This window comes from Bubalus kerabau, chromosome 21 (assembly GCF_029407905.1).
Source record: "Bubalus kerabau isolate K-KA32 ecotype Philippines breed swamp buffalo chromosome 21, PCC_UOA_SB_1v2, whole genome shotgun sequence".
NCBI classification, from domain to species: Eukaryota; Metazoa; Chordata; class Mammalia; order Artiodactyla; family Bovidae; genus Bubalus; species Bubalus kerabau.
In genome coordinates, this window is record NC_073644.1 from 62,135,858 (window position 1) to 62,153,964 (window position 18,107).

Consider the following 18,107-nt stretch of genomic DNA (forward strand, 5'->3'; position numbering starts at 1 on the left):
CTCTTTTGCGACCCCATGGACTGGAGCCTGCCAGGCTTCTCTGTCCATGGGATTCTCCAAGCAAGAATGCTGGAGTGGGCTGCCATTCCCTTCTCCAGGGCATCTTCCTGACTCAGGGATCGAACCTGGGTCTCCCTCATTGCAAGCAGATTCTTTACTGGAGGAGCATTTAATTTATGTTAAAATTTTAATTCAAAGATGATATTCCTAAAAGGAATGCAGTAAAAATTCACTCCAAGTAAACCTTATTATCAGGCATGGATACATTCTGCATGTCAAATGTTTTCTGATCTATGACCAATGGAGAATCTTCCTGAAATTCTAATTTGCCTTATCAAGCTTAAGAGTTGATGGGTTGATGAATGCCTCGTCCCTTCTGTGTGAGACCACATGTTATGGTCCATTCTCAGGTCATGAGGCCATATCAAGTCCACGTAGTAAGCCATTCCTAGGCAAAGAACAGCCTGGGACCACCTCTATGAGCAGGGAATGCTGCTGGGGAAATTTACACCAAGAAGAGTGGGGAAGAGAGGTCAGTTCATGGACATGACCCTTCGAATATTGTTGCTGATCTCTGAAAGGATCATGTCTAGAACTCAGGCCATCTTAAACCAGGAAATTTTCCAAAATTACATAAAAAATGAAATTTTCATTCAACTATTAAGTAAGCTAATATCTTAAAGACAGGAAAATATCATAAACACAATGCCCATTTCCTTATATTAACAAAATTCAAAGTGTGTCTCATGAAAAACATGTGTTGTACTACAGGCTAATGGGAATTTCTTGAAAAATTAGTGCTGCAATCATTTATAAATATTAAGCACATATTTTATATTTGTAAGTGCATGGGAATGTATATGTAAAAAATACTAAACATGTATGTATTTGTAGAACAATTATGTCACTCCTGTATTCAATGGTTCTTTTTTTTTTTTAATGACAAACTGCCTTCTGGAAATGGTATGGCATGTAACCAAATGCCTGAAAATTGCACAAACTTAAGATGTTTGATCTGAATATTAATTTATAAACAATACTACTAACCAAGAATCCATTAAAGAGCAAGACATCTGCATGATTACTTTTGGTGAATGTGCTTTTTTTTCTTTCAAATTACAATGTATAGTTTTAATATTACTTGATGTTTCTTGCCCTTAACCGCACCGCAATCGTGCATGGTAGCTCTGCAGCTATGATTGGTGTCTTCTTGACTTGTTATAACTTACAAAATGCTCCCTGGTCAGGACTTCCCTGGAGGCTCAGTGATAAAGAATCTGCCTACCAATGCAGGAGACCCGAGTCCGATCCCCGCCCGGGAGGATTCTGCATGCTGCGGAGCAGCTAGGCCCGTGTCCAACAACTATCCAGCCTGTGCCGCAGAGCCCCGGAGCTGCGACTACTGAGCACAGGGTGCCTACCCTGCAGCCCACGCCCTGCCACCCGGGCAGCCGCCACAGCGAGAAGCCCGTGCACTGCAAGTCGCTCTCGCTGTTGCAACTAGAGAAAAGTCCGCCCAGGAGCAAAGGCCCAGTACAGCCCCAAATAAATAAATTGTAAAAGAGTAAAATAAAAAGCTCCCTGATAAAAAAGCTTGGGGAAATGTCCTCAGTGATCCTGCCAGCTTGGAGGAAGAGGAAGAAACGGAGACTGGTACAACCAGCACATATAGAGGTGTGCTAAGTACCCTGATAAGCAGTGTAAAGGGAGCGACATCTCCAAGACCTGTGTGCAGCCTCGTATCCAGGAAACAAGATGCGGCCATGCGCATAGCATCAGGCCGCTGGAGTCACTGCATGCTACCTGCCCCTGCCTCCGTTCACGCCCACTGTCTCCGCTCAGCTACCTCTAGCACCCACCTCCCTCCTCATTAAGGGTGAAGCAATCAAGGCAGCAGAGGGTGAGTCAGTATGCAAAACCACTCCAGCTGCCATCCCCCTGAGCCACAAGTCAGCTCGGGTGGAAAACAGGGAAGCATAATGGTGCCTTAAGGGAGGGCAGAACTGATGAGAAGGGGGATGCAACCTGCATACAAATGTAAGCAAGTTAAAAATTCAAGTTCTTACAAAGAAATGGAGTCCACCGAGGAACTGCAGAAACCTGTGATGTAGGTTAATAAGACGACGCGTTCGTGCCCAGTCGTGTCTGGCTCTCTGCGACCCTGTGCACTGTAATCCACCAGGCTCCTCTGTCCATGGGATTCCCCAAGAGTATTGGAGTGGGCTGCCACTTCCTTCTCCAGGGGATCTTTCTGACCCTGGGCTCAAACCCGCATCTCCTGCATTGGTAGGTGGATTCTTTACCACTGAGTCACCTGGGAAGTCTAAGACCATGACATAACAGAGCAAAACAAACCCATATCCTTATGGAACAGGTTACTTATGCTTGACCTCAGAGCTAGGAGGGGAATTTGAAGAAATTCTGTCTTGAAAGTAGAATGTAGTTGTTTTCAGAGAAAGAACTAAGTTTACCTTTGAGTCAGATATTCTCAGAATTAAGAACTATAACCCAAGTAAATTATTTAGGGGAACAAAGTCAGTATTCACACACTCCAGGGGGAAACTGTGAGGTCATCATTAAGCAAAAAGCAGATGATTCAAGTGAACACGTGTTTTTTTGTTAACATATTAATGATCATTATTTATTGACTCAAGTATTGATGCTACATTTTCCCCAAAGATAATATATTTAGTTTACAAGTTTGTCTATTTTTCAAATTAATTTTTATTGTCATATAGTTGCTTTATGGTGTTGTGTTATGTACTGTACAGCAAGGTGAATCAGCTATAATATAAATATATCCTCTTTTTTGGATTTCCTTCCCATTTAGGTCACCAGAGAACACTGAGTAAAGGCCTCCCTGGTGGCTCAGATGGTAAAGAATCCGCCTGCAGTGCAGGAGAGCTGGGTTGGATCCCTGGGTCGGGAAGATCCCCTAGAGAAGGGCATGGCAACCCACTCCAGTATCCTTGCCTGGAGAATCCCATGCATGGAGGAGCCTGGCAGGCTGCAGTGCACGGGGTCACACAGGCAGCACTGAGCAGAGTTCCCTGAGCAGAGTAGGTTCCTATTAGTTATCCAATTCACACACAGTGCTGACAGCGTATGGATGTCAATCCCAATCTCCCAATTCACATCCTCTCCCCTCAACAAAGGGGGAGGGAGGGGGAGCATGTATTCCTTTACTCGTTGAGTAGTTCTTCTTCATTACGCTGTAAATCCTACATAGGTGAGCGCTAAGGTGTCTGATTCTCCATGCTCCCTTCAGGCCACACATCACAGGGACCAGCGCACAGTAGGCCTTCACACATGGTGGCTGGATAAATACAGGAATCGAGCATAAACCACTGGTGCTATGAACATAACTTCTAAAATGGGAAGACAGAACCAACCCTCGACAGTGCTTGTCACGGAATTATCAACTCCAATTAGAGGCATATTTTCACTATGAAGGACTTTCATATATGTTAAAATATGAAACAGATGTTAAAAATATATCTAGTACAGAATTTCTCTAAGAGGTTAAACTTTAAGCTATGTTTATCTTTCACTGTTTAAGTTCAGGAATAATGACTCATTCTTCCATTGTACAGTAGCATCTGTTAAAGGTCACTGCTGTGTTGCCTCACAATAAACCTTTCTAGTCCCTTTTATTAGACTCAGAAAACTGTATGAGCTGATTGCAAAGTGAAAGGGCACTTTGTAATTAAATTCTGACATGTACCTTTTTTGTCGTATTGACGGTTTCATGAATCAGGACAGGTGACAACAGAAGAAAGGCATGTGGATACAAGTACATACCTCCTCTTACCACGATTTCTGAAAATATCTCACAGCAGAAGTTACTGTATGATCACATGGATGATTTTATTTCTCAAAATAAAAGTTTCAGAGGCTGAAACTGGGTTGTTTTCTTGTGCAAATCCCTCAGAGTTCCAATAACAGTCTGTGGAATTCTCTAAGCCAGAGTACTGGAATGGGTAGCCTAGCCCTTCTCCAGGGGATCTTCCCCACCCAGGGAATGAACGCAGGTCTCCCGCATTGTGGGCAGATTCTTTACCAGCTGACCCACAAGGGAAGCCAAATATACCAGGAGAGTGGGTCGGATTCTAGCCTGGCCATTTTGTAAGCTGCAGCAAGTCATTTAACCATTAAACCTCAGTTTTCACATCTGTCAAATGCAGGTTAAAAACAAAGCTACTTTTTGAAGAGGTATTTGGGGATTAAATAATACAACGCATATACAATAGGTGCTGGCAACCTGAATGTGTGCAGTGAGCTTTAGCTGTTCCTGAAAACAATGACCACCTCCGGCCACTTGCATTGTGCCAGGGACAGTTCTACACACTCAATGAACTTGACTCATTGACTCCTCATATCACTCCTTTCAAGTAAATATTTGTATTATACTCCATCTACATAGAAGAAACTGGGGCACAGAAAGACTGTGTAACTTGCCCAGACTCAGCTAATAAATTGCAGAGCTGGAATCTGGATCTAGGTAATCAAGCTCAAGAATGCAAGCTCTGTGTAATTTCACGTTAGCCATTCATGTGGCATTGTTAAAATCAGATCAATCTCTCATATGCAGAAGAAATATACCTGCACTATTAGCTTAAATCAATACGCATGGTAAGATTCTAAGGAAATTAGAACTGTGACTTATACAAAGGAAATGAAAGGACTCAAGTTTAGAAAAGGTCTGTGCATCTGCCTTTTTCTTATGAATATCTATCCAGTCATGTTTTATTCTGTTGTATTAGGTACACACATATTTCCATGTAATTATTTAAATACAGTGGACTTAAGATCTTCTTTAAATTTGTATCTGCCATTTGATTGTTTACAAAGGATGTTCTCTGAATGTAATTCAGATTCCTTTTATCTAAGTATCTAGCTCAGCTTGACACTGAATGTTAAGAAAATTTCTTAGTGCAATTTTCCTGATAGCTTAACATGATTTAAACCATGGATTTGCTTTCACAAAGTGAAATGTATAATCAATGACTGCGTTGTCAAGAGGAAGAGGGACTACTGGAGACAATACATAACCTACGGTGCTTTCACACTTCAATATCTTAAAAAAAAAAAAAGAACTGGGATGGAGGCAAACTTGCTCCCTTTTATGCAGCATTATCAAGAAAGAACTGGAAGCATGAGTGATCTGGGATTGGCATATACTTAGTGTATGCCAATGACTTGTAATTATTATTCAGTTTTGGAAACTCTGGGTACTGAGGTCAGGAGGCAATCCCATCAGAGGAACACTTTAACCGAAAGGGAAATGAGATCCTGAGACCCCCACTGTGTGGTGACAGTGGGGTACCACTGAAGTACAGATACAGACATGGTCTCTAAAGTAACCCATATATTAAGATCACATACTATATTGGCCCAAAACACAGACATCAGAAGAAGAAAGACATTATTAGTAATTCCGCAAACACTTTTTAAATGATTATTATGTATCAGACATATTATGTACTGCAGCTGCAGAGGATTAGACCATGTCTTCAAAGTTCTTACAAAAAAAAGTAAAAAGAGGCCTGTGCACAGAAAATCAGCATATAACATTAGAGGTTCAAGCCAGCAGAAAGTTTCCACAGCTCTCCTCAGAGACTTAAGGGGGTTCTGGAACCAGAAAAAGGTAACCCCCCTGAAGGTCTCATGCTAACCTGCCAAGAGTTTGGATTTTTATCTTGAAGGTTATGGGATGCTGTGTGAGAATTTTAAAGATGGGAAACCTATTAATCGGACATGAGTTTCAACTGAACTGAACAGTTAGCTTGCCTTTGGGCTACAGCAGGGAAGAATGTGGTCGGAAGGGAGGATGTCGGCAGCTTGAAGTCTTTTAAGAGGAATCGGCAATGAACAGTCAAGACAAAACGTGAGGAATGGCTGAACGTAGGCAGTGTCAGAGGAATGGATAGAAAGAGGGTGGTTACAGAAATATCCAGGAGGCACAGTGAGGACATGGGGGGGGGGGGGCGGATTAGACCTGAAAGACGAAAAAGAAGACCTGCACAGACGGGTAGATTTGAGGTTCAGAAGTAAAGGAAAGGAGGGACTCCCCTAGTAGTTCTGTGGATGAGTCTGCCTGCCAATGCAGGAACGCGGGTAAGATCCCTGGTCTGGGAGGAGCCCTTGTGCCCTGAAGCAGCTGAGCCCGGGTAACACAGCTACTGAGCCTGTGCTCTAAGAGCCCGCGAGCCCCACTACTGAGCCCACACGCTACAACCACCGAAGCCCTGCCTGCCTAGAGCCTGTGCTCCGCAGCGAGAGAAGCCACGCACGAGAAGGAAGCCTGCACACTCTGAGGGAGAGTAGCCCCAGCTCCTCACAACTCGAGCAAGCCTGCATGCTGCAACGGAGTCCTAGCACGGCCAAAAACAAATAAATAAGAAGACTAAAGAGAAACAAAGGAAACGAAGCCAACTAGGGGAAGGTTGGTGTGAGGAGGAGAAAAGATTAGTTCCGTCTTTGAACATCTGAGTTTGAAAAATCCACCAGACCACCAATAAAAATGCTCAGCCAGAGCAGAATCCTGGGAATTGACTTTGTGGGGGCAGTGAGTCCACCATCGCCCCCGTTCACTAGCATTTGATTAAAAGCAACTTTCCTTTCTAACAACAACAACAAAGCCCAGCCAGCATATAACTGGATATATGGATTTGGAGCTCAGTAGAGGAGTGAAAACTTGACAGCAAGATTTGGAAGTCATCAATTCATTGAGGCTATGACTGTAGCCAAGAGACCAGATGAGATCGCACAGGGTCGATGAGCAACGTGAGAAGTTATGTCACAGGACAAAGAATCCCACAGGCCAGTCATATTTAAAGCACAGACAGGAAAGAAGGGGCTGAGAAACTTTAATGAACAAACAGCACAAGAAATCAGAAGGAAACCCAACGCGTATGTTGCCAAGAAGCTCTTTCCCTCTTGACTTCCTGGAACAAAGGGGTAATCAATCAACAGTGGTGAATCCCATGGCATTTTCAGAGATACAAAGAATTAGATCGTCTTCCCGAAGAGGACTGAACACACAGAGAATATGAGTCTTGTGTGGATGATCTTGCTTTTCGTAAACAGAGTAGCTCCAAAGAATGCCCTTCTTTCCTCTGGACCGCGGACCGCAGCCTGGGTCTCACTGCGCAAAACACCAGGCGGAGGAGGACGCGCCATCAGTGAGAGACGGGCCGCCAGGAGCCAGAGCAGGGCGCCCCCCAGCACCAGGGTCAGAACCAGAGAAAGGTGAGAATACCTGCCCTTGTCTTCAGCAAGCGATAGACGATGATCCAATGATGGTCAACAAAACGTACGGGACATGATGAAAGGGGGCTTTCCCAAGAGACTTCCCTCTGTGCAGAGAGGAAAAGGCACGCCTGTGAGTCCCTCCTTGATATGACTTCCCACTCTGGCCTTTGAACCCTTGTCCTTTAGCCTGACTTACGGGGGACGACACAGCCTCCAGACCAAAGGAAACCGGGTCCTAGATGACATTACTGAATGCCTGAAACAGACTAAAAAAGAGTCTAAAACAGACCAGACACGAAAAATAGTCAGACACAACTTGGCCACCGAACAACAATAAAAAACACTAAAAAATACTAAAAATCACTCACCTCTGGACTTGTTATGTGAGAAAATCATCAACCCACACAGTGTAAGTCAATGCAGTCAGATATTCTGTGAATTATAGCCAAGAGCATCCTAACTGATATACCCTATATACTCAAGGGCTCAGATGATGTTATTTAGACATAAATGGAATAAATCTCCTTTCTCTGAACAGGAACGATGTAAAGTTACCTTTGAAAAAAATCATTACTGTGTAAAAAACTGTCCAACATGTATGCTCTTTTACTATATTTTCCTACTACAATGGAAATGCCTATTTTGAGAAAGGCAGCTGAAGCATACAGCCCGGAGTACCCATCACGCCTGCAGAAACGTAAGAGGAATGGTTCCAGGAAAATCTGGGAAAGAGCTGGGATGCAAGTCAACAAATAAATAAGCTCTGCGCCGTATCTGTGGTTGAGTTTCAACACAGGAGGAGACCATCGTGTCAGGAGAACAGATTAAGATGTGCAAACAAACCCCTCACCCCGCACACACCCCTCCAGTGTCCCAGCTGAGGTCGGAAGCCAGGTTTTTGTGTTTTTAAAATGTCCAGATGCAGCGCCTTGCACTGATTAGCAGCACGCCCCTCTATACGAATGCCCTTGCGGACCGCAGCAAATGAAACCATTGGGTCAGGATTAAAGTGAATGTAGAGAGAACTCCAGCAGAAGAACGTTATTAGAGCCGAAGCCTTTCTCAGGCAGGAGTCCTCCAGGTAAACACTGCCTGGAACAGGCATCTCGCCACACTGTTAAGACTCTGCTGGAGCAATGGGAGGAGTCTGCCATTTGCAAGGGTGCCTAGGGACGTTGCTTTTCATTCCCCCAAATTCCCTTTATTCCTCTGATCTACAAGATTAGCAAAGAGTGACCTGTGGGTGGAGAAAGAGTTGGTAGATATTAGTGATACTTAGCAAATGAGTGATACTGACCTTTATGTCCGTAAACAAGAAAGTTCTCATCAAAGCTGTTAACTTGAGCTTTTTTTCCATATCAAAGATACAGACTTAACCTGAATATATTCTTGTGATGACTGATGTGAATTTTCTAAAGCAGCAAGGATGGTCCCCTATAGACGTGGCGTAGGACAGAATCTCCTAAGTGTTCTAAGTCAGAGAGAACCTTCCCTTGCTCTCCTTTGACCCCAACATAATCCAGCTCTGAAAGTCCCTAGGTAAATACTGTCTCCTTAAAATCTCCCCAGTGACCTAAGCCAAGTCATCAAGTTCTTCCTGAGTGTCTCAGATAATGTATCGATTACACGGAAATTTTCCTTTTGTTTTGGAATTATCTGTTTCCATGTGGTTCCTGGGATTCATAACGTGCAGCAGTAACCGCAGGGCTCCCGGGACAAGGACAAGGGCCTGCACAGGAGACAGCAACGTGATGATGGTGCGTGGATACACAGGGGCACAGACAGACCCTCTGACGCTGGCAAGTAGCAGTCACCATGTTCTTCTTCCAAATAAGACGTTCCCTGTTGGCTTTCATTGTAAGAAATACGCTGTGTCTCGAATCACAGGTATTGTTACCTGCTAGCCAAATTGTTTGTAAGTTGAACAAAAAGATTCCTCTGTGGTGAATGTGTTTCTGGATTCTGAGGGGAAAGGGAGCCCTTTTGACAAATGTGGGACTTCATAATTCTAAGCTCAATACAATACTTTTCCAAGGGCGAAGATGACAATTCTGCATCAATCCACGGACAGAGTCGAAAGCTGATGATTAATTTTTAACAAAGCCTAATCAGAGAATTAGTAGTGTTGGGGCTCAGGGCAGGCTGCCCCTAAATACACCAAGGTAGCATATTGTTTATTTTTAATTAAAGCTCCTGAAGTAACAGCTGCGCAAGAAGGACACGCTGACTGTTCTTTGTCTCTGAAAGCAGGAAGCAAATCTCCCACGGGAAAGGCACCCTGCCTGTATCAAGGCGGTAGAAGGTATCCTTATCACAGACACAGAAAACCTAGTTGTCCCAAAGACTGTATAAACAAATCTTGGTGCTTCTTCCCTGATTTATTACCATAAACCCTAACTTCTTTGTCTTGTCAGTTCTTCACAAATATATTCTTTTTTTTGTCTAAAAGGTAAAAGCTGCCTGCTTTGGTCACTTCTCTGAGCCCCATCACTTTGGGTTTCCCAAACACACAAAATAAAAATTTGATTTTCTCCTGTTAAACTGGCTCGTGTCAGTTTAAAAATTGTTAGCTCAGCCAGAAAAACCTAGATGGATAGAGAAAATTTTTTCTCCCTAACAGTAGTATTGGTGTTGTACAATTTCAAGGAAACCAGGACACTGCCGTTTCAAAGATGCTCTCTTCGAATCAGTAGTGAGAAGAACAAAGGTTCAAAGCATCCTTTGATGTCAGATGCCAGAAAATTCCAAGATCCTCCATTTCAATGAAAACCGATTCTTAGTCCAATGGGAGCAACTTTTCAAGTTCCCCTCATCCAGGTCACTGGGTCAAGAAACGTCTTCCTTCACGTGGCTTTGAAACTTTATGTTTAAATCTTCTGATTCCACTATCTTGACAACATCTTTGGAAATTTCTTGAGGCTGTATTAGAATAACTGAGGTGCTGTCTGCTTTTCATTAAGGATTGATTAACTGGAGATGTTCTGTTTGCAATTCCTCTTTTGAACGTGGGCGTACTGACTTGCGGGCAGCCAACCCCCGTTAGGCAGGCTCCAAGAGAGCAACACTCACACAGACGGGGCGGTACTGCAAGTGTGTGTGTTTCACTAGAACCACCACCTACAGCAATGCGGACCTTGCTTAACTTGGAATAAAGTAGTGTTTGCAGAAATTCCTTTTTAAATACAAATATATGATCTCAGGCTGCAGTGTTTTGACCCACTAGTTGTCACTAAAACCTTGCTCATTCCATGAGCAAAAAGAAGAGTCCTGAGAAGGATGACAGACAGGTTTTTGAGGCGGGATGGAGGCCAAAGGGGTGGATTAGAGCATGAGCAGGGTGAATGACGGACGTTCAGGCCTGAATCGTATTCCACAAAATTCCTATGTTGAAGCCCTACTCCTCAGTGTGACTGTGTTTGGAGATGGGGCATTTTGGGGATAATTAAGATTAAATACAGAGTATATCTTGCAAAATGCTGGGTTGGATGAAGCAGAGCTGGAATCAAGATTGCCAGGAGAAACATCAATAACCTCAGATATGCAGATGAGACTACCTTATGGCAGAAAGTGAAGAGGAACTAAAGATCCTCTTGATGAAAGTGAAAGAGGACAGTGAAAAAGTTGGCTTAAAGCTCAACATTCAGAAAACTAAGATCATGGCATCCAGTCCCATCACTTCATGGCAAATAGATGGGAAACAGTGAGAGAATTTATTTTGGGGGGCTCCAAAATCACTGCAGATGGTGTTTGCAGCCATGAAATTAAAAGACCCTTGCTCCTTGGAAGAAAAGTTATGACCAACCTAGACAGCACATTAAAAAGCAGAGACATTACTTTGCCAATAAAGGTCCGTCTAGTCAAACCTATGGTTTTTCCAGTAGTCATGTATGGATGTGAGAGGTAGACTATAAAGAAAGCTGAGCACTGAAGAATTGATGCTTTTTAACTGTGGTGTTGGAGAAGACTCTTGCGAGTCCCTTGGCCTGCAAGAAGATCCAACTAGTCAATCCTAAAGGAAATCAGTCCTGAATAGTCATTGGAAGGACTGATATTGAAGCTGAAACTCCAATACTTTAGTCACCTGATGCAAGGAACTGACTCATTGGAAAAGACCTTGATGCTGGGAAAAATTGAAGGTGGGAGGAGAAGGGTACGAAAGAAGATGAGATGGTTGGATGGCATCACTGACTTGATGGCTGTGAGTTTGAGCAAGCTCTGGGAGTTGGTGATGGACAGGGAGGCCTGGCATGCTGCAGTCCATGGGGTCACAAAGAGTCGGACACGACTGAGCGACTGAACTGAAGATTAAATGAGGTTCTAAGAGTGAGACCCTCATATAATAGGACTGGTTCTTATGAGAAGAGGAAAAGATGCCAGAGTGCTTGCTCACTTCCTTGCTTGCACGTGTTCTCTCTTTCTCTTCTGGGAAGGGGAGACGTGAGGAAAGGCCACATGAGAGCACAGGGAGAAGGTGGCCATCTGCAAGCCAGGAAGAGTTCTCACTAGAAAGCAGCCTGCAGCACCTGGGTCCCGGATCAGCAGCATCCAGAACCGTGAGAAAAGGAACAGCTGCTGTCCAAACCACAGCCTGTGGCATCTTGTTAAGGCAAGCAGACTAATCCAATGGGAAACCCTGGGAACCCAGAAAACACAAACACGTCTCTAGCTTCCGAGAACAGGAAACGGAAAAGATAGAGAAAGGCCAGGACATGAGGTGAACAATCGAGAAAAAGGCAGTTTCCCAATGTTAGACCTCGGCTTTACTGACAGACGGACCAACAGTTCTATTCTTGGGTTGAAAGGTACACTCTATGTAAATCATAGATACTTAGAACCTTTCAAATTTCAGGTCAATATGCTATTTCAAAATGAATTTAACAGCATCTACATAATAAGAAAAAATTCCAAAGGGATCTTTAGTCCAAATATTTGGACAAAATTCTAAAAGTAGGGGCACCAAGTTCTAGATAAAATTAATTACCAGTGGCATTTAAAACTAATTTTATCCAACAGGGAAGATACAAAAATTGTTTCTATTCTGCAGTGCCACGAATTCATAGCTTATCAGAGCTTGAGGAAAACTGCAATTGCCTCAACCCTCTCATTTACTATGTTTATACACTTGTTAGATTTTAATTTACTAAAAATAATGCTTTCAGATCATTGTAAGATAATTCTTGTTTACTTAAGTATTAAGATTATATTAGAGTATACATAGGGGTAAACCTTATTGTTTAAAATGATTGACTTTTTCTGGGATAGATGAAAAGTCTAATTTGAAAGGATACATGCATCCTGATTTACATAGCAGCACTATTTATAGTAACCTAAATGACCACTGGCAGAGGGATGGATAAAGATGTGGTGTATATATGTGTTTGTGTGTGTGTATATATATATATATAGATATACATACATGTGTATACACACACACACACAATGGAATATTACTTGGCCATAGAAGAATGAAATAATGCCATTTGCAGCAACACGGATGGACCTAGAGTCTATCATACTAAGTCAGACAAAGACAAATATCATGATATTGCTCATATGTGGAATCTATGAAAATGACACAATTTACGAAACAGAAATAGATTCACAAACATTGAAAACAAACTAATCATTACCAAAGAGGAAAGGGGGGAGGAAGGGCTAAATTAGGAGCTAGGGATTAACAGATACTCACTACTGTATATAAAATAAACAATAAGGACCTACTTACAGCATAAAACAAGTAACTACATTCAATATCTTGCGATAGCTAATAATGAAAAAAATCTAAATGATACATACATGTATATATATACACATATAACATAATCACTTTGCCAAATGCCTGAAATTAACACAACATTGTAAATCAACTATACTTCAATTAAAAATGTAAAAAAATAAAATGATTTTTAATCTGTTAATTTATCTTCACTCAAATCAAAATGATTATCTAATTTCAAGATAAACTGTAAAATGTTTACTATATCAGCCTAGTGAATAATACAGATACACAGACAGACATAAACACAGACAGAGAGATTTCCAGGCGAAACATTCCGCAAGGTCCTTTAAGTAGGTTTCAATGTCCAAACTGCGGAGACGCTTTTCTTCACTTCTCGAGTCCCTCCTTGTACTAACCTCTCCAGATGCTGAGAACACCATGAGGGTTAATCTCTGATTTCAAGCTGCTCTAAGACAAACCCACCTTACGTATGCTGCGGTTAGACCACAGTTACATCTGTTTCCTCTTAAAGTGAACCTCTACGTGAAAAAATATAATAGCTCACTACCAAGATTTTTCTTTTCTGGGGAAATAATGGCAATTCTTGTTCCACAATGGTTCTGTTTGGTTTTGTTGATTTTAATGATAAGATTAGTGATATTTATTTTCAATACCAGTGAACTAATAGGTTTTCTGAGTCCGTTAACCTATATATAACTTATTTATATCAGCAGAACTAAAGTCACGACAACTTGAAGGGATTGTAATAAATGTGCACTTTTGATTTGTTGGTTACTCTTTCTCATGGGCCAAGCCTTGTTAAGAAAGCCTGCATGTGTTTAATCTGTCTTTGCAAACAGGTATACATGCTACAGGAAAAATATTTTTGAAATATTATCAAGGTTTCTTTTCCCTAGCCAGCAAGGGTTACTCACAGCCTCAAGGAGAACTGGAATCCTTTGAACAAGAATGCACACAGCACAAGTCAGCTATAGATTCTGACTTACAACATGGCATCGGGAGGCAAAGTTACGCGGCTGTCTTGATAAAACAGACTTTATGGAAAGGAAAAAGGGTGTTTCCAAGTGACAAAAGCTTCCCTTTTAATAAATCAAGAATCGAGATTAATGAATGAGCCAGAAAGTCCTCTTCTCAGTGGATCTTCAGGTGAGACTCTCACTGGTGCCCCGTGCCAACCCAGGGAAGACACTCATGGTGGATTGGAAATGATGGTGTGGCATCTTCAGGCAAGGAGGGAGCTGGAGGCAGTTCCTCCAAGCCTGGTGATGTAGAAAAGGTAACCAACGTCCCCGGTGTCCCTTCCCAGGTTAAATTCAGAAGGAAGTTGAAGGTCCTGGCTGTGTGTCTGCCAAGGGGTCTCCTCCATGAGGGGTGTGCTCAGAACTCAGAAGGTGCCGAGATTCTTCCTTACTTGAGAGCCAGTAAGTTCGATGCCCACTGCTTCCCAGACACCAGAAGAATACCCTGGATGCCTGGGACGGGGCTGAAGGCAGTTTCTGAGTCACAGTTACAGAAGTAACGCAAGTTTCAGTATTTCTTATTCTCCAAGCCCCAGTCCCACAGGGCAACACAGAGCAAACCTAACAACAGCACACAATGCAGGGGAGCCGACCCTTTCATAACTGGGGGTCTGCCGGCTGCTCTTTGCTCCGAGGATGACAGTAGCTTAGCTGGCTGAGGCAGGTCAGTTCACAGACGCTCTGGAAATGCTCTTGCAGCACCCAGAGGGTCAGCGCCTTGCTCCAAGACGCACAGAAATACCAGACGCCCGTGGAGAATGATGTCCCAACAGGGTGGAGTGAGCCCCCAGCCCGGTGAGGTGGTGATGGTCAGTCAATCCAGGAGTCCTCTGGGAGTCTCCCACAGCCCGAGCGGCTCTGCACTGTTGCTGAGAGCTGAGGTGGGCCTGGTTTGAATCTCCAGAACAACGGTCACGCTCCACTCAGGCTCTGAGAACAGAGCCCGGGACCAGCCACCTCCGACGGTGAGGTCCGAGGCCTGAGCAGAGACAAGCAGAGTAAGAGTGCTCCCCTGGAGAAGCGCCCTCATTCCCAGCAATGCCATGAGGAGACGCATGACCTCCCTGGGAAGGAAGGAGAAGAGAGGGAAGAAACTGACCTGAACGAGAATGTGAATGACCTGTTTATTCAAGTAGCACTGAATTAATGTGAAAGAGTAGAGAAGGAAATGCTAACCCACTCCAGTATTCCTGCCTGGAAGGTCCCACGGACAGAGAAGCCTGCTGGGCTGCAGTTCATGAAGATAGATGCAAAGAGCTGGACGTGACTGAGCACCGCGCCAGCGCACTCTGAAAGAGACCTCAAGCGGAAGAACTGAGCTACCTTTACTCGAGAGTTTCTCTCTACTGCTGGATACGCCCACTCCTGCTTCTGTATAAATGGAAGCTCCTAAGCAGGAATAAGATCAGACAGACAGTATGTATTTCCTGCCTGACTATACTGTGTAAATTTTGACTCAACATGTATGTATTAAGTTGGCACTAAATAATCACAATGACAGGATATTTTCATCCCAACACTAAATTTTTAAAGAGTATTTTTAGGAGCCATATTATATGAAGCAATATTTTTATATAGTTGTGAAACCTAAAGGTATTGCAGACAAGAAAAAGACAAAAACAGGTCCTTTGAGAGTTTAGTTGAATTAATGGTGGTTCCACAAATGAACCACGGGGAGCTGTAATTTTTTTCAGCTACAATCACAACCTTTCAAAGTTAATGCCATGGTACACCTTGTACAAAGGTGCCTTGCACCTGCTGTCAGAAGCATAATCATAGCTTAGCCACTTACTAATCTGATCACATCTTCTGGTTTCTATGGGTTCCAATATCCAGTGGGTTAATAGTTGTCTGGTTTTTCTCTGACCTTTCTGTAAAATTTCCCATTGCCCTACTTAAAGCCAATACTTCAGACTTTATAACAAGTCTACAATTTCCAATTATTACTTTGGAGTTTCTACACACAGCCTTCCTATTACTGTATATCAGTGTCAATTGGTGTGAAGTTATGAAGCCAAAGACCCGAGACGAAAGTCCGGTTCCTTCGTTCGCGGCCTTGCGATTCTGCACAAATGACAACGTCCACGTCCCTGAATTTTCTCATCTTTAAAACTGGGAAGATTTTATCACCCAAACAGGCCTCACATTGGTCAGGATTGCTGAAACTCAGACTGATGAATGTAAAATTAGTCATTTTGAATGAATGTAAATTTTACTCTAAATTTTCTGTGGAAGAGAACTAAACTGTCACTCAGAGCTGAAACCAACTAGAGAAGTAAGTGGTGTTACTTATCTCTAAGATGAATGGCTCTTTATTTAAATGAGACCATGAATGATTTTTCAAGTTTGAAAAAGAAAGGTAAAAATGAGCCATCTAGAAGGGAAACAAATGAACACAAGGAAAACTGATGGACGATAACGAGCTTCTTTCAGGAGCTTCAGAGGAAGATATGAAGGGATGGAGGGAAGGGGGAGAAGAAAAGGAAGAACCTAGCAAGACGGGCAGAAACCGGGGCCCTGCCTACCGAGATGATCTGGGGAGGTGGCCAGACGACCTCACTAGCTGTGCGTCTCCTACCCAACGGTGACTTGTTTGTTGCGTAATGTTCTGTGTCTGCATCACCCACCTTAGCCCTAAATGTTATTAAAAACCATGGCAGAGTTTAGCATGTGTTCTCTTTTAGATGATGGGAGAATCTGAGTCCTGGGTGGGACTAAAGAGGAAAACTTCTACAATACACAAGACCTCAGGCAAAGAGAAAGCATGGCCAAGATAATGAGGAAAAAAAGGTGGAGCTTGGGTTTAACACATACACACTACCACATACACGCAGATAAACAGCAAGGACTATGTAGCACAAGGAACTATGCTCCTCATCTTGTAATAATAACCTATAATGGAAAAGAGTTTGAAAAAGAATACATCTATGTTTCTGTCATGAGTTTGAGTGAACTCCGGGAGTTGGTGATGGACAGGGAGGCCTGGTGTGCTGCAATTCATGGGGTCACAAAGAGTCAGACACGACTGAGTGACTGAACTGAACTACACGTGAATCACTTAGCTGTGCCAGAAACGTACACAACATTGTAGATCAAATATATTTCAATTAAAAAAGGAGAAAGAAAAAAAAAGGTCAACAGTTTCAAAATATCCAAGACTTCTGAAAGAGACTCTGGTTTCTGGTTTTTTGGTAAAATGTGAGCTGAGTCATTTTCACTTAAATCAAAGACAAAGTGACTGGCACAGCCTGGTGGTTAACACCTGACTTGGCTCTATATTACAACAAAACAGTATGAAATACCTAAGAAAAGGTAGAAAAAAAAATATACCAACAACCATCTACTTTGCCAGCATTTCTAATCTACAGCCCAGCCCCCAAGTTCAGATTTACAAATTTCAATTTTTATAGGTGTCCAAGTTTACATAATTATTAAGTAATTTCCCAAGATGGTTCATTTCCCCAAAATCTAGAAGCTGCTGACTTTGAAAGCATTGGAACACTGTATCATAAACTGCTAATTTTTTTCCACGGAAAATGCTGATGTCAAGAAAAATAAGACTGATTCATTTTCATTCTTTGTTTATCATCTCATTGAGCAGAGGACTCACCTGCTGGGCGGCAGTAACGAAGCTGCGCTGTTGCGGCTTAAGATTCACTGAAGGCAGAGGACCGAGTTCTGATGATCCTGCTCGGCGAGTCTTGCATTTGTTTTTTTCCTGACTGTTGTTATAGTAAGTGAAGAGGATGAAATCAGTTATAAAATCTTGGATGCTTCTTTGCAAAGCATTTCTTAAACTTTCAAACTATAAAAATTTGTCTCAAAAGTTAAGAAATCCTTTCTTTCAGGCTGGAGATTTTATGATTTCTGCTTTCTTCATATTTTTTTAAATGTGCCATCTAAAAGAGGAAAAAATGCTCACATGATCCTAAAAGTCCCAAGAAAGGAAGAAGGAAGTCATGACCATATAGAAAAAGAAAAAAAAGAAAAAGAAAAATTGATAGACTCCAAATGTGTAGTTCTGTTTAGAGCCCAAATGAGGAAACTCTTTTATGAATCAAAGCATTAGTATACCTCACCCTCTGAACTACAAG

At 42.5% G+C, this 18,107-nt stretch overlaps 1 long non-coding RNA gene across 30 annotated transcripts in view; it reads right to left on the reverse strand.

Moving 5' to 3' along the window:
- LOC129636186 (uncharacterized) overlaps positions 1 to 18,107 on the reverse strand; it is a 169,306-nt gene that overhangs the window by 121,170 nt on the left and 30,029 nt on the right. For 23 of the 30 annotated variants that reach the window (XR_008706764.1, XR_008706772.1, XR_008706775.1 and 20 more), the window contains one exon: positions 17,624 to 17,735. This is a non-coding gene — a long non-coding RNA (uncharacterized LOC129636186). Of the gene's footprint in view, positions 1 to 6,853; positions 7,148 to 7,261; positions 7,533 to 8,098; positions 8,492 to 12,829; positions 15,078 to 17,623; positions 17,736 to 18,107 lie in introns of those variants that run through there. The other 7 variants (XR_008706763.1, XR_008706761.1, XR_008706757.1 and 4 more) reach the window with 7 other exon arrangements.